The sequence below is a fragment of the Phoca vitulina genome, unplaced genomic scaffold, assembly GCF_004348235.1.
Source record: "Phoca vitulina isolate PV1807 unplaced genomic scaffold, GSC_HSeal_1.0 scaffold3, whole genome shotgun sequence".
In the NCBI taxonomy this organism is placed as follows: Eukaryota; Metazoa; Chordata; class Mammalia; order Carnivora; family Phocidae; genus Phoca; species Phoca vitulina.
The window spans coordinates 884,282-901,323 of record NW_022589706.1 but is presented as its reverse complement, the minus strand read 5'-3'; the positions used below and the strand labels follow the sequence as shown (position 1 = coordinate 901,323).

Below are 17,042 nucleotides of genomic sequence, written 5' to 3'. Positions count from 1 at the left end.
GAGGGAATCTACTCTCTTCCTTTCCATACTTTGAAATTAGTGCTGTGCCTCGTGGAAGATCTCTCTCTCTTGGGAAGCTTCAGTGCTGGCCCTGGGCTTTGGTTATAAGCTCTGAATTTCTGCCTCTCCTTCCGGGCCTTTGCTTCTCCCCGCCGTGCACAGCCCTGCACTCCAACCAGGCAGGCAAAGTGAGTCTGTCTGCAGAGGCAGGAGGCCAGGGAGAGACTTTGGAAAGCTATGGTATCACGAACAAATTCTTCTTGCTCTTCCCAGCTAGCTAGAGGAGGGAGCTAGCGTGAGTGGCTCCAGATTTGTTCACCTGCGGTCTCGCGTTGTGCCTAGCAGCTCTTCTTCTAACTTAGACCATTTCGGAAGACATGGTAAAGAAAGTCTTGACTTTCTAGGTAAAGATGGTAGATTAGGCACACACACATGCACAGACATGTACAGTTTGTCCCTCCTGAAACCCCAGTAAAATGACAACAAGCATATATGAAAAATGACAAACTCCCAAGGATGGGGAAGACTAAAAAGGAGACTAGAGAAACATGGGGGGGGGAGGGTTCTGAAAGAAGAGGGAGAGCGGTGAATGATTAGTGTCCAAGAACATAAATTCCAGGCTGTCACTGGGGCAAGCGCTGATGGACGCCAAAGAATCCCCTAATGGTGCAGGAATTGGTAGTAATCAGCATCTTTGGAGGGAAGACAGTAGGTAAAAAAGAGGCTGAAGTAAGGTGAATTGTTTGAAAGCCTTTTAAGAAGTCCTGAGGACCCCAGAGCTGCTTGCCCACTGTGAATAACTCGATGGCTGAATAATCATCTGAGTAACTTCACCCAAGCAGAACACTAAAGTTTGCTCCCTAGAGATGGTACGATAGCGAGTGTCTGCGCTGAAGGACATCAAGCCTACTTGAGTTGGGGTGCTGTACTGAAAATAGTATACCAACCAGATGCTAAAATACACAGCCTCTCCCCATTCCAGCTGAACTCTGAGAGTGGTGCATTCAGGCCTTCCTCCAGGCAGGACACTGTGATTTCAGTGAGGATGTGACTTCAGTGGGGATGAGCCAAGGGCAAGAGACTGTGACATCGTAGCTTCCCCACCACCCCTTAGCATGTAGTTCTCAGCCAACGAGCCCCACTCACTTGCTGGAAGCTGCCAACTAGTTTACTGACAACCAAGGGTTATCAGACACCCCAGGAAATCTTCCGGCAGAAACAGTGAGATTCAAACAATCAAATGGAAATGAGGGAAAAAAAAACTTGGAATAAACAGACACTATGCAAGGAGAAAAAAATACCCAAATAACTATGATCAGTATAAAGAGATTTTTGTGATTATAAAATGAGGAACACCATGTTTATTTAAAATTCAGAGAACAAACATCAGCCTCTTATAAGTTAAAAATATGACAGTAGAAATGAAAAACTCAGAAGATGTATTAGAAGACAAAGTTGACATCCCTCATATAGTAAAACAGAAAGACGAAGAAAATATGAGAGAAGATATAAGAAAATGCCAGAACCAATCCAGTAATCCAAGCATCAGAAGAGAGAAAACATAGCGGGAGAAATCATCAATGAATTACAGAATGTCTCCAGGACCTGAAACACATGAATTTCCAGATTGAAGGGCTTACTAGCGATGCAATGCAGAGACCAGAAACAGATACCTGTCAAAACAAACCAGATCCCCTAAGCTTCCACAGAAGAGCAGCAGGCCATAAAGGCTGAGGAATCAGATTGTTTGGGGTTTGTCAGGCGCTAGAAGGCAGTGGAGATGTGCTAGTCAGTCAAGTGTGAGGGTGCACGTTTTCACAAGTTCAAGGTCTCCAAAAAAACATGCCTCATGTTCACCTTTTCTCAAATAACTATCAGAAAAGAAGTGGACTCCATAAAAATGAAGGACTAAGTCATGAAGAAGGAAGAGATGGAAGATGGAAGTGGGGCTCTAGCAGAGGCGAGAGGCATAGGGAATCTCCAGGATGGTGATGAAGGGAGGTTCGAGGTTGTCGGCTCTGCCTATGGGGCAGGCCCTGACCAGTGCTGTCTGCGTGGATCAGAAGACCCTGGGACAGACTTCTTCAGGAAGCGTGGGCTGATGGCATTCTTGATGCATCTGGGTGCCTTGACGGGAAGTCCTTTAGCTGGTGAAGAATCTGAAGTTGAATAACTGAGAAGTTTAGAAAAAAAGCTCAGCAAAAAATAACAGACAGTTATTAACTCCAGGGACTGGAAGTGTTGTGCAGGATGTCATCTGTGTGTAGTACAGCTCACGACATGAACCAGCTCTGTATGGCGTAATCATCATCATGGCAGCCCTGGAAGTCAGTCTAACCAAAAATATAACACTCCGTTGGGGAATGGCAGAATGCGAGGATGAGCATGTCTCCTGGGGGTTTGGGGGAGGAAAGACGGCTACAGCCTCATCTTCTGCAGTGGGAGGCTGACGGAGGGAGCCTGAAATGCAAAAGTTATCTCTGTCATTGAGAGAGAAGGAGCTAAACATACCAAAATTGTCACCTGAACGGGATGGATGGAGAGGGAGAGTTGGGGAGAAAGTGATAGGGGTTGTTGCTGTATTATAACAAAACTTGCAGAAGTATTGATCCTTTGAATTATATCCATGCAGGGGGAGAAGAACCATGAGAGACGATGGACTCTGAAAAACAAACTGAGGGTTCTAGAGGGGAGGGGGTTGGGAGGATGGGTTAGCCTGGTGATGGGTATTGAGGAGGGCACGTTCTGCATGGAGCACTGGGTGTTATGCACAAACAATGAATCATGGAACACTATATCTAAAACTAATGATGTAATGTATGGGGATTAACATAACAATAAAAAAAAATTAAAAAAAAAATAATAATGAATTATATCCATGCATAATTTTAATACAAATAACAAACACAACACAATGAATAAGAACAAGAAGAAGGAAGAAGAGGAAGTTGTAGTTGGGATAGCAGTAGTATATAGTGGAAAAGGGGTTGTTTGGTGCAATGCAGAGAGTGTCCACTGAGGGCCCGTTGTTCATTCACTCAGTCACTCACTGGGCTTCGCACACAGCTCTTCTGGTTCTGGATTCTGTGTTTGCAAGCACTGTGGGTATTTGTTGAGGAAGGTCACCCCATGCCAGAGTAGCCTCTGTGGGCCAGCTGGGCTTTTTTGAAGGTGCTTAAAGGAGCAAGTTCTTTCCCAATCTGTTATACGAATGTCATTCATGATTTATCACAGCCATTTCTGCACTAGTGTGCAATACATGACCAACTTGCCTGATTTCCCCCAGACACTGAGTCATGTGGACATGGGTGAGATGGATGAGCCAGGGAGAGACCGGGCAGACAATGGAAATGTCCCAGGAGAGCGTGATGGTTGGAACCACTTTTTTACTTCAGCAAATGTTTTTAAGTCACTCGATGTGAGGTCATCTGTCCTCAGATTCTGGATCTACCCTGGAGAAAATAAGCTAGCCAACGATTTAAAATTTTTAAAAATCCGCTAAATGGGATTGTCTCACTACTTCTAAAATGGTAGACTTGGCAGAGATTTGAGTCAGCTTTTTTCCCTCCCATATACTTCAGTAAATCCCTTTTTCAATGTGTTTGTGTGTTCAGACTTGAAATTATGTGTCATACACACTGTGCATAAGGATATATGATAATGCTGTGCAACATGTTTTGTTAATTCAACAAATGAATTTATAAATCTCCCACTCCTTATGTGTCAGAACTCCCGATGCCATATTTTATACAAAGGAATGTTGCTTTTTTCAAAGTAGCCACACTCAAAGGGGCGCCTGGGTGATGTAGTCGGTTAAGCGTCTGACTCCTGGTTTCAGCTCGGGTCATGATCTCAGGTCATGAGATTGAGCCCTGTGTCAGGCTCTGTGCTCGTTGCTCTCTCTCTCTAAAATAAATAAATCTTAAAAAAAAAAAGAAGTATTGTATGGTAACTAATATAACATAATAAAATTAAATTAAATTAAAAAAAAAAGTCTCTGCTGGGGCCCAAAGTCGTGTGCCGCAGACATGAAGTTCCTTTGAAATCTCATGTTTGATGTGAAAAATGTCTTGACATTTTTCATTCCACTCCATTATGTAGTCATGATTCTTTTGATACATAAGATAATACTTTACCTTTCATCAAGAAAAGGGGAAATGAACAATAATGGCTTCTTGGAGTCTCCTCGGTCTGTGGCAGATGCTGTTGCATAATGTCCATCTATTCGGGGAAAATGAGTTGATTTGAGGGAAGCTCGCAGCTCAGGGGAGGCCAGGCCACAAGGAACCCTCTTGCATTTTTAGATACAGTTCAGTCGCATAAATGTGAGCCTATAAAGGGCAACCGTTTATTCACTGTTTTGAACTGAGCATTGATCTAAATGCTAATCAGAGTGGGTTTGGGGCAGCATTTTCAAGCTTCTTTTGGAGAAAATATTCACCAGTGGGGTTACTTCTATCAGATTTTGCTTTGAAAATGCCTGAACCCACCCAGGATGGTGTCTTTGACCCCCTTGGGAAGCACTCTGACATGTTCTGTACTTTCCTGTGCTTCTGGCCCTGATTTTGCCTCACATGTAAATTAACGCACAGTCTCAAAGCTTCGTGGTCCCAGTGATGCCTCACCTCATCAGACCCACAGTCGTCCCTCCTTTGGAGGCAGGAGTCCCATCAGGTACACGAGAAACCTCCCAGCTTGGCCTTGGAGTTGTGGGCTGTGAACATACTCAACCCTAACAAAATAGCTGCTTACTGTCAAATTTTTGTCAGGATTAATTTTTTTTTTTTTTTGTAACCTTTTTACTTTGGGAAAAACCTTTTTATCTTTAGGACCAATAATAGTTTAATCCTGCTGGTTTAACACTAGCAATCTTCTTTCTTTACTTAGACTAGCCTTATCTATGCAGCAAGCAGCCCTTTTGCTACAGATTATCTAAAGGTATACAAACTCTGATTTGTATAAAGTTTATCATTTTTTGTCACTTTATTGAATACACTGAGAAAATAAAGAAGTGAATCCTTTTTTAATTTTTTATTTATTTATTTATTTTTTTTTTGCTCTGGAGTATGGGGTTAAATCCAGATCTTATTTTTTATTTTTTTTTTAAGATTTTATTTATTTATTGGACAGAGAGAGAGAGAGAGAAAGAGAGCACAAGCAGGGGGAGCTGCAGAGGGAGAAGGTGAAGCAGGCTTCCCGCTGAGCAGGGAGCCCAATGCGGGGCTCGATCCCAGGACCCTGGGATCACCACCTGAGCTGAAGGCAGAAACTTAACTGACTGAGCCACCAGGAGCCCCAGATCTTATTTTTTAATAAATAATATGTGTGTTACAAAGTTCCAAAGATTCAAAGGAATGTGTGTGAAAAATAAATGACAGTTCTCGCATTATTGTGAGCATTTTCACTGATTTGAAGCACATGCTTCAGACTTCCTCTTTCAGTTCACTATTTGTATTTGCCACGGACAATTTCATTTTGAAATGTTAACATGTAAAAAGGCACGTACCAATGAGATTTTTGACATTTTGTGTCTTTGGGTGGGAATAAGATGAGAACAGGAGTCCTTTCTAGGGCAGGGCTTGGAACTGAGCCTTGTTCATATGTACCTGCAGTTAGCATTAAAATGTAGTAGGTAGTCCCCATATTTGGAACATGTAATTGGAAGTTACAAAACAAAAATCAGCGTGCTTGTAGGATGCTACACCCATGGTGACCATCAACATTTGCCGAGCATTTTGCACGTGCCTGGCTCTGTTTTAAGTGCTTTGCAGGTGTGACTTCACCTGATCCCAACAGTCAACTGAAGTGGGTCCCATTATCGGCCCCATTTTACAGGTGAGACCACTGGGTCTCGTGGAGAAAAGTAACTACCCAGGAGCAAACAGTAGGTGGTCACCCCAAGTCACCAGCCCTCACTCTCTCTGTACTGGTGAACCATGGGAGCCTAGTCCCCTACTCATATTTACACATAGAATCTGTCCACTACCCAAGCTTTCATGAAGGAAAAAATCATGTGACTAACTCTCATAGAAAAGCAAAATCCCTAGGCTTTTGCTTGCACATGCAAATAAAACTATATTTTAAGTGACAATATTCAACCTCCTCCCTCCTTGAAGTTCTTGGCATTCCCTGACGAGTTGCTTATTTTCCTGTGGGTGGGGACAACACCAGTTTCCAGTTTGAGTTGCATGAACTGATGGAGATAGAATTTGTGCCCCTTGCTTGGAATGCTTGTGTGTTTATAGTTTAAAACAATTTTTTGTGGGTAAATAGACTCACTCTCTTATATTTATGCTTCCTGAATTCTGTAAAGATAAACGGTTTTAACTCCTGATAATTTGGGGAAATTGCCTATGTGCCTTTCCCAGGAAATTGCTTGCAGAATGAGGCTGGGATGATGCTTTTCATTGGCCAATCCCAGCTAATTGGGAAATCAAATTTGTCTAAGCGGTAGGAGTAGAGACGGTGCCAAGTGTCGAAATACGGCTGGGCTGCTTATCTCATGTCTTTGGCAATGGGGGCTTGTCACTCATGTAATGGCAATGTAGGTAAAAGAAGGGAAGAGCCACGATTTTCCTAACCAGTGGCTTTGGTGGCTTTATTTGGGGAAGGGCAGTAAGTAGCCTGCCCTCCCTGGCTCCCAGTTTGGGTCTCATCTGATGAACAGTGGAATTTGTGAACAAACTAACCAAACTTCTGACCTAAACTCTCCAAGTGGTGGGACACAGGGGATGAGAGTGTGAGGGAGAGAAACCCAGACTCTGTTCCTGACAGTAGGGTGAGGGGTCAAGGGCACCCCGTGTGTAGGCAGAGGCGTGGCCCACCACTCACTGCTGTGAAGGCTGGTGTTGAGAGTTCTCATGTTGTGTTCCCAGTGCAGAGGACCTTGGGCAAGTCCATTACTGCTCTGATTTGAGTTTGCTTCTCTATTAACAAGAGGAGTGATCTCTGTCCACGGGACTCCTGGGGGATTGAATGATGTGGGGCTCACCTTAAACCCAGGGTGATCGCATCTCGAGTTACTTAATGTACTTACATCTTCAAAGACTCTATTGCTGAATGAGGTCACATTCGCAGATACCAGACTTAGAACTTGGGCATATCTTTCACGGGGTGCGGTGTAACCTACTGCAATCCCATTCAGCTCCAAGGCCGCTCCTGAACGAAGACTTCCCACTTCCTTGGGTGGTTTCTCTTTTGGGCATCGATAGGAGTTCTGTTCATACTTCAATGAGGACTTTTCTCTGGTTCTTTATTGTGTACAGGACACCTGCTCCAGAAGATGCTTTCAGAATTATGTCTTCCCTAATTACCCATTATAGGTCCTGGCACGCAGTAGGTATTTATAAATGTTTATGCCTTAAATGAGGGATTGAGGCCCAAGGCATTGAAAGGATGTGTCCTGCTAGTGAGTTCTTTCTGTCCTGGCAGGCTCTGAAGTAAATCAAATCTCAGGCTTACATTCATTGAGTTAGTAAGCATTTAATTGGCACTTACTGTGTACCAGACAGCACAACAGAAGCCCGGATATAGGGGCACCTGGGTGGCTCAGTCGGTTGAGTGGTTGAGGGGTTGAGTGTCTTACTCTTGGTTTCGGCTCAGGTCGTGATCTCAGGGTCGTGGGCTCCAGCCCCGTGTCGGGCTCCACGCTCAGTGCAGAGTCTGCTTGTCCTTCTCCCTCCCCTCTGCTCCTCCCCTCACTCTCTCTCTCCCTCTAAAAATGAATAAGTAAAATTAAAAAAAAAAAAAAGAAACCCTGATACATAAGTACGTGGTCCCTTTCTTCAAAACCCAAATGCTTCCTAAGTATGCACTGAGCACCTACTGTATGCCTGCCACCTGACTCACAGTTGGGTTAGGGAGACAGACATATAATGACCATCTCAACCAACGTGGGAAGTGCTTGGTGAGAGCATGTTCAAAGCAGTGCAGAACACAGAGGAGCCAAGATAAAATTTGTCTCTAAGGATCAGCCAGGCTTTTGGGTCATTGATGATGGTATCTAGGCTGGGCTTTGCTTTTGGGAGGAAACGGGCATTTCCTAAAACAAAGCGCTCTAGAAAAATGTTCTCTGGGCAGTCTGAATCTTATTTGCTGGTGGCAGAAACTGTTACAACCCTTTTGGAAAGATACTTGGGATTAAGAATCAAGTACTTTGTGAATATTCATACAATTTGACCCACTGATTTCACTTCTTGGAGTGTATGGTAAGGCTCCACTCTGGTCTGCATAAGAGGCTCTAAGTGTGAGGATATTTAGTACAGCACAGCTTGTGATGACCGATAATCCTGAAATAACCCAAAGCAAAGAAATTGGCTTTGTAAACTTGTATACCTCCTTTTCAGAGACTTGAGACTATGTTACACCCATACGTATAACGCTTCCTATGAAAACTCTGCACTATTAAAAGCAGTTATTGTTATGATCTTGAGAGAAAATTATAGCTTATAAAATTGCATGACCTTGTAAGCAAATGTCTTCTTACTGAACAGAAAAGACTCGAAGGAGATTTCTCCATGTGCTGGCATCGAAGGGAGATTCCACACAAATCCCTTTCCTTCTTTTCTCCATTTTGAAATTTTCCGTAATGAGCACCTCATCCTTTTTAATCAAGAAAATCAAAATGTAAATAACTTTCTCCCTAAAGGGAAGGTGTTTCTCAAACATGAACTTTATTTTTTGTTAGTTTTATTTTTTAACACACCAATGTTTTATTTATGTATACATTAATAATCATATGTATATTTAAAAATACAGTGTAACTTTTTTCTATAGATATTAGTGTATTATTAATGCTGATTAAAATTATGTTTCATATATATATATGTTTTTGCAGTTCTTTGTTGAAAACTACATAATTGGGGAGAGAGAGTAACTTGGAAGGAAAGAAAATACATTCGATAAAAATTCAGAGCTATAGAAATTACTTTAATATCATATTAAATTTTGGCACTTTGCACTTGGACTCAGCTCTATTCTGTGTCACGTCCATCAGACATGAGCATTAGATTGGACTGCCCAGTTTGGAGTCCTGATGCCACCACTTGTGCTAGCTGTGAGAGCTCAGAAAAGTTCATCTCATCATGCCTCAGTTTTGTCACTTTTAAAATGGGCTTATGTGGATAAGGAATAAATGATCCGTGTTGAACTCCCGGCACAGTGCCTGCCTAGCACCCTCCAAGCCTTTGGTGAGATCCATAATAAAACAATAATGACCAGTAAGCCTAGTATAAAAATGATAAGACCTATTTTTATAGGTCTAAGTATCTTCCTGATCCTTCCCTGCCACCACCGTGCCAAGAGTAACCTGCTGGTTCTCATCAGATGCAAGAGGGACCACAGCAGTACCTCTTCATTACTGTGGTACTGGGGTCACAGCAACTAGAAAGAAATCCTCAGATGGAAAAAAATGGAAGACATGCAGAAGTGTCATTTAGGGTGGAAATTCCAATACAATTTCAGGAGTAACTTCGTTATTTCCAGGTGCAGAGTTAGGTCTCCATTCTGTTATAGGCCAGCATTTTGAAAATTTATGGCTTCATGATGATATAAAAGTGAGATACAAGAGAATCCAATTTATCCTTTCAAGGGACTCTTCCATCTCCTGGGTGTAAATTGCTCCTGCAATTGGGCAGAGAGTGTTTATGTTACATAATAAATTTTAGAAATAAGGACTCAGGTCTCAACGTCAGAGAAACTGGAATGAAATCTGGGAGCAGAATATGAAAGCAGAAAACAAACCTCCAAATGGATCCAATAAATTAGAGGCTGTTTTACAGAAGATGTTCAGAACCAAGACGATGAATGCAGTGTCAGGAAATCGGGTCAGCATTTTTGGAAATGTCAGCACGCGGCAAAAACACGAAGATTATCTGAAGCTTTGTTCCCGTGCTGTTCCCCACTGCTCTGAATGCCTTCCCCGACTAGTATCCTTCATTCATTCATCAGTCAATAAACAATACCGGAGAAGGGTCAAAGCTTGGGCATTAAGGACAGAAATGTTAAGACAGCAAAACTCTACCCTCAAGAAGCCTCAGTCTTATGGGAGGAGCACATTGCTTATTGGTAATAATAGCATATTTGGGCCCTGAAAACCATGTGCTAGGATGTATGTATGTATGTATGTATGTATACAAACACACACATATATACACATATACATACATATAGTCACACAGTTGCCAGTGTATGTGTCTTATTACAATTCAGTGTAGTCCCCCTCTCCTTTTGCAAGGGAGGAAAAAACAGGGCTGGGAAGGATATGAATCATAAGAGAGGTAAGTGGGAACACAATACTCGGAGAGTTCTGAGAAGTGACAGATTGCATATGCTTTATGCCTTGCTTGGGCTTATGGAGGAGATGGGTTTTGAAGTCTGAATGGCATTTTAACAACAGGGACAGATGGTAGAGAGCATGTTTCCAGGAAGATTTGATACAAGAAAGGGGTTGCCTTACTCATCTCTCCTTTTGCAGGACCTTGAATGCAAGATTATTAAATGTGAATTCTATCTTGTGATAGTTGCCACAAGGATTGTTGAAATAATTCCTTATGGGCACATGGGGGTTGAGATAAGGAAAGAAGAGAGGAAGGTGGTGTAGAGTTTCCATATTTACAGGCTGGTGCTACGTACTGTGGCACTCCACATTACTCCCTTGTGCTGGACCTGACAACCTGTGCAATCTTCATAGGTATTGATTCGTTCATTCATTCATTCATTCGTCTGTCCATCCTTCTCTCTATCCATCCATCCATCTACCCATCCATCATGCATCCATACATCCATCTGTCCATCTATCTATCCATGCATGCATGCATCCACCCATGCATGCATGCATCCACCCATGCATGCATCCATGCGTCCATGCATCCATCCACTCAGTAGTGACTTACCAAGTACCTACATCATGTTGGGCTGTGGATGCAGCAGTGAACAGTGCACCTGACCTGATCAATTTTCTGCCTTCTTGGTGCATACTTTCTAATGGACAGAGTCAGACAACAAACAAACAATATGTATGTAATATGTCAGAGGATGACAAGTGCTGTCAAATTCTGTGGCAACATGGAGTGAACCACGGGGGTGGGGGAGTCTGGCTTGTTTCTGCTTTACAGGGATTGGTCAGAGAAAGACCTCTCTGATCCAGAGACATGTGAGCAGGGAACTGGAGGAAGTGAGGGGTAAGATGTGGCAATCCTGGGGTACCCTGTTGAGGCAGCAGCATGGAGACCCTGAGATGGGAGTGTTCTTGGTGTGTCTCAGGAACAGCGAGGAGACCAACATGACTGGAGCAGTGTGAGCACCAGGGAGAGTGGTGGAGGTGAGGCCAGGGGGAGAGGTGAAACAGAGGGTAATAGGGATTTATCGGCTTCAGTTTTTATCCTGAGAGAGTGGAAAGCTATTGCTGGGCTTTCAACAGAGCAGTGACATGATTTGATCTATGCTTTCAATAGAGGTGGGCGTTGGCTGTTCTATACAGGATCATTCTGGCTGCTGTGTGGGAGATGGACTGGCGGGGGGCAGCCTTCCCTGCTACAGAGGAAGAGAATAGAGAAACATTTTGATGGAGGCTCAGATAACCTGTCCTAATACCTCTGTTGGCCAAACCAACCACAGTTCAGTTACCTGGAAAGAGAGACTCAAAGAACACTTGTGTGTCCATTTGACAAATTCTGCTTCGAGATGCCAGATCCAGTGCTGTGTTCTGGGGTAACAGAACTGGAGCAGGACCACGCCAGTTCTCAAAGCACTTCATGCCCAGTGCAGGGAAGATCCATATGCTCACAAATTACAATAAAACAAGGCAGAGAGCTCCACATGCTTTGCAAGATGAAACCCTAATTTGGGGGCAATGTCCCTGTGGGCCCACCCTGGGGAGGGGGTGCCAGGTGAAGTCACACAAGCCTTTGTGCAATAGGAGGGGTGTGTGCTCTGCTGTGAGGGGCTGGCTGTCTTCTGATAATGGTAGCTGTCGTGTGAGGGAGGGCAGTTGGTCCATGTTGTAGCATATGTTGGAATTTCCTTTTTTTTTCTTTTTTTTAAGGCTGAATAGTATCCCATTATATATCCCATTTTGTTTATCCACTCATATGTTTTTGGACATTTCGTTTGCTTCCACCTTTTGGCTATTGTGAATAATGCTGCTATGAACAATTTGGCCAGGGGGAGATATACCCAGAAGTAGAATTGCTGGATTATAGGGTAATTCTATTTTTAATTTTTTGAGAAACCATGTGGGCTAGAGTTTTCTAATGAAGAGCTTCACTGCTGGACTAAAGGATTCAGGCTTTCTTCTGTAGTCCATGGGGAGATGAATAGTGCCCTCGAGGAAGATGCATGCAACAGCCACACACATCAGACATTTGAAGAGACAGAGGTTTAGGTCAGGGAGGCCCACGGGGACATGGCTACAAATGTTAAAGTCATGTGATACTTACGTAAAAGGAAAACATGAACCCAGTTTTTTCAGTTCGCAGGATACTAGCCATTAGAGTGAACCTCTGGTTGCTCACGCCAATGAGATGCTTCTTTTCACCACCATGGAAGGCACGTGCAAATTGTTAAATGTTTTGATGCAGGAACCAGATTTTTCTCTACAGTAGTAAACAAACGTTCTTTTAACACAAGAGATTTCATCACCATCAAGATATATGGGGCACTGTTATTGTTTTTGGAAGAGCAATAAAAATTGTATATTGCAGGAGGAACTTTCAGAGCTGAGAGCAGAAATTTTACATGTATTCCTTGACTTCAGCTTGGCAACGCAGTCAGTGAAGCCCCAGGAATCGAATGAATGAATTTAAGCCCTGATGCACTCATGATCTCTTTGCAAATTGGCAGCTACTCTCATCGTGGGAACCACCCCTCCCCAAATCTCCTCTCTTACTCCCATGTTCACTGAGGTTCAAAATCCTGGTTCACCTTTCTGCCTCCAACCATTACCATCATTCGCTTGGACTAATTCGTTGACCTTTATGAGCAGGTCAGGATGTGGGCAGAAAATAGAAACCACCTCGAGTATCTCACACAGAGGGAACTTAGTACAGAGAGTTAGTGACATAGATGTATTTCTTCTATATTGAGGAGCAAATGGATGAGGCAAGATGGAGATTAGCAGCAGCAAGAAGATGCATACCCTAGAGCTGGAGGGACACAGGGGCAGGGGAGTGGGGAAGATGCTGTCATGGAGCTCTGGAGCCAGGTCTCTACAGCAACTGGACCCTCAGAGGACCTGGTTAGTGAGAGTTGGAGCTGGGCAGTACCATAGAGGCAGGGACTGTGTGCCACATGCCAAAATGACAACACAGAAAGAGGCAGCCCTGCCAGGGTCACTGCCCAGAGAGGTATCCTGGCTTCTCCCCAACTCCCACTCTCCAGTCTTCCACACCACCAGGCAGATTTCCCTAGAACATTGTTGTTATGATGTCGCTTCCAACTCAAGTACTGTCTTCTCCATGATGGCTACCATGACTTCGGAGGGAAGCACACTGGAGCTCCGTGTTTCACCCTCTCTGCTACCAGAGTATCTTGTACAGACCTCCACTATCACGTGACCATCCTTGTAGTTGGTTGATGTCTTTCTCCCACTTGGTTTCTGTCCCCACAAGCTTGGAACCATGTTTGCATTATTAGTGTAGCCCCTAACACAGTGCCTGACTACCAAGAATGTGTGACTGATGACCATGGATTGCCTTAATAAGATTATACATGTTTTTCCACCAAAAAAAAAAAAAAAAAAACCCACTGGAACTGATAAATGAACCCAATAAAGTCACAAGTTACAAAATTAATATATAGAAATGTATTGCATTTCTATACACTAAAATAAATTAGTAGCAGAAAGAGAAATTAAGAAAACAATCTCATTTACAATTACACCAAAAATAATAAAATATAAAAATAATGAAATAAACTTAAGCAAGGAAATGAAAGACCTGTACTCTGAAAACTATAGAACATTGATGAAAGAAATTGAAGATGACACAAATAAATGGACGTTCCCTGCTCATGGATTGGAAGAACCAATTAATATTAAAATGTTTATACTACCCAAAGCAATCTACAGTTTTAATGCAGTCCCTATCAAAATACCATAGCATTTTTCACAGAATTAGAACAAATAATCCTAAAATTTGTATAAACCCACAGAAGACCCTGAATAATCCAAGCAATCTTAAAAAAGAGTAACAAAGCTGGAGGTATCGTAATCCTCAATTTCAAGATAGACTACAAAGGTATAGTAATCAAAACAGTATGGTACTGGCACAAAAATAACACATAGATCAATGGAAGAGGATAGAGAGCCCAGGAATAGATCCACAATTATATGGTCAATTAATCTATGACAAAGGAGGCAAGAATATACAGTGCAGGGAAGGACAGTTCCTTTAACAAATGGTGCTGGGAAAACTAAGGCTACTTACAAAAGAATGAAAGTGGACCGCTTTCTTACACCATGCACAAAAATAAACTTAAAATGGATTAAAGACCTAAATGTGAGACCTGAAACCATAAAAATTCTAGAAGAAAGCATAGGCAATCATTTCTTTGACATCGGCCATAGAAACATTTTCCTAGATATGTCTCCTGAGGCAAGGGAAACATAAGCAAAATTAAGCTACTGGTGCTACACCAAAATAAAAAAGCTTTTGCACAGTGAAGAAAACCATGAACAAAACAAAAAGGCAATCTACTGAATGGGAGAAGATATTTGCAAGTGATAGACCCAATAAGGGGTTAATACCCAAAATATATTCAGAACTTATAACTGAACACCAAAGCAAACAAATAATTTGGATAAAAAAATGGATAGAGGACCTGGATAGACATTTTTTCAAAGAAGACATACAAATGGCCAACAGACACATGAAAAGATGCTCAACATCTGTAATCATCAGGGAAATGCAAATGAAAACCACAATGAGATACCACCTCACACCTGTCAGAATGGCTAAAATCAAAAACACAAGAATTAACAAGTATTAGCAAGGTTGTGGAGAAGCCTGGTGCGCTGTTGGTGGGAATGTAAATTGGTGCAGCCACTGTGGAAAACAGTATGGAGATTCCTCAAAAATTTAAAAATAGAATTACCATATGATCCAGTAATTTCACAACTGAGTTTACCCAAAGAAAAAGAAGAAAGCACTAATTCAAAAAGATATAGGCACCCCTATGTTTATTGCAGCATTATTTACAATAGCCAAGATATTGAAGCAGCCAAAGTGTTCATCAGTAGATGAATGGATGAAGAAGATGTGGTGTATATATACAATGGAATATTACTCAGCTATAAAAATGAACGAAATCTTGCCATTTGCGGGATGCCTGGGTGGCTCATTTGGTTAAGTGTCTGCCTTGGGCTCAGGTCATGGTCTCAGGGTCCTGGGATTGAGCCCTGCATCAGGCTTCCTGCTCACCAGGAAGTCTGCTTCTCTTTCTCCCTCTGCCCCTCCCCCAACTCGTGCTCGCTCTCTCGCTGTCTCTCTCAAATAAATAAAATCTTAAATTAAAAAAATCTTGCCATTTGCAACAGCATGGACAGACCTTGAGGGTATAATGAATAATGAAATAAAATAAGTCAGAGAAAGACAAATACCATATGATTTCACACATACATGGAATCTAAGAAACAAAACAAAGGAAAAAAAGAGACAGACAAAAAAAAAAAACCAGACTCTTAAATAACAAAAAACAAACTAGTGGTTACCAGAAGGGGGGTGGGGGGGATTGGCGAAGAAGGTGAAGGGGATGAAGAGTACACTTACCATGATGAGCACTGAGAAATATATAGAATTGTTGAATCATTATATTGTACACATGAAACTAATGTGACACTTTATGTTAACTATACTTGGATTTAAAAATATACATCTTTTATATGGGCGCCTGGGTGGCTCAGTTGGTTAAGCGACTGCCTTCGGCTCAGGTCATGATCCTGGAGTGCCGGGATCAAGTCCCACATCGGGCTCCCTGCTCAGCAGGGAGTCTGCTTCTCCCTCTGACCCTCCCCGCTCTCATGTGCTCGCTCTCTCTCATTCTCTCTCTCTCAAATAAATAAATAAAATCTTTTAAAAAAATAAATAAATAAAAAATAAATAAAAATATACATCTTTTATATAAACACATACTTTACATAACTGTTTGATAGTTTGAAATTTAGCTTTAGAGAGTCTTGTCTTATTTCATATAATTCAATCCACAATTCTTTAGCTTGGGCTACTTGTTATGGTTCCACTTACTTTGCAGAAGAGGAAAACAGGTTCAGAGACCGGCTGCGACTCGTCAAGGCCACAGGGTCAGCCAAGGCTGGAAGCAGATCCTGCCACTCGTGTGCTGGCTCAGAGTCCAAGGCCTCGGTGATGTGTCTCTTGTGGGTTCGGGCAGCCTTTCCATGTTAAAGACATACTCCAGCCTTGGTTCTCACTCAGGTTCCGTGCCTGGCGTTACCTCTTGCCTCTTTTAGAAATTATAAGGTTTATCAAAGGTTGAGGCTTTTAGGCCAACACAGAATGACTTCTAGTTCAGGGCTACGAAGAAGAAACCATCCAGAGCAAAGATGCTGCAGTAGGCCGGTTAGATGTGCAGAAAAGCACTGGGCCAACCTCTCTCTTGTGACTGTTCCTTTGCTTCCTTTATTGATCGATGTGCTCGCTAATTGTGACACATGTTCCGTCACCTATGAAGCTCTTGAGGTATGAGAGACGTTCCTTTGAAGTGTTTACTCCATTATTTAGCAGAGAAAAATTTCAATATTCGTTGCTAATTAAATAATCTTAGTTACTGAAGAGGAAAACTGCCTCCTGGCATAATTCAGAAATTAATCAGTTTCGAAATAGGCATCCTTCTTTCTCCACCCCCACTCAGTAAGTGGAAGTTCTTACAATATTTGCATGAACGAATGAAAGATACCCTGACTCATCCCCCTGCTGGAGATGTCTTTTTAAAACAAAATAGGACTGTATCACTTCGCTTCTCAGAATCACTCACCAACTCCCCATTGCCTTCAGAGTAAAAAGCCTGAATGCCTTATCACTGTCATTACG

At 42.4% G+C, this 17,042-nt stretch overlaps 1 protein-coding gene across 1 annotated transcript in view; it reads left to right on the top strand.

The window, feature by feature from the left end:
• The window catches only part of STK32B (serine/threonine kinase 32B), a 365,972-nt gene that overhangs the window by 250,946 nt on the left and 97,984 nt on the right, over positions 1-17,042 (top strand). The gene's annotated exons all lie outside the window — the stretch shown is intronic.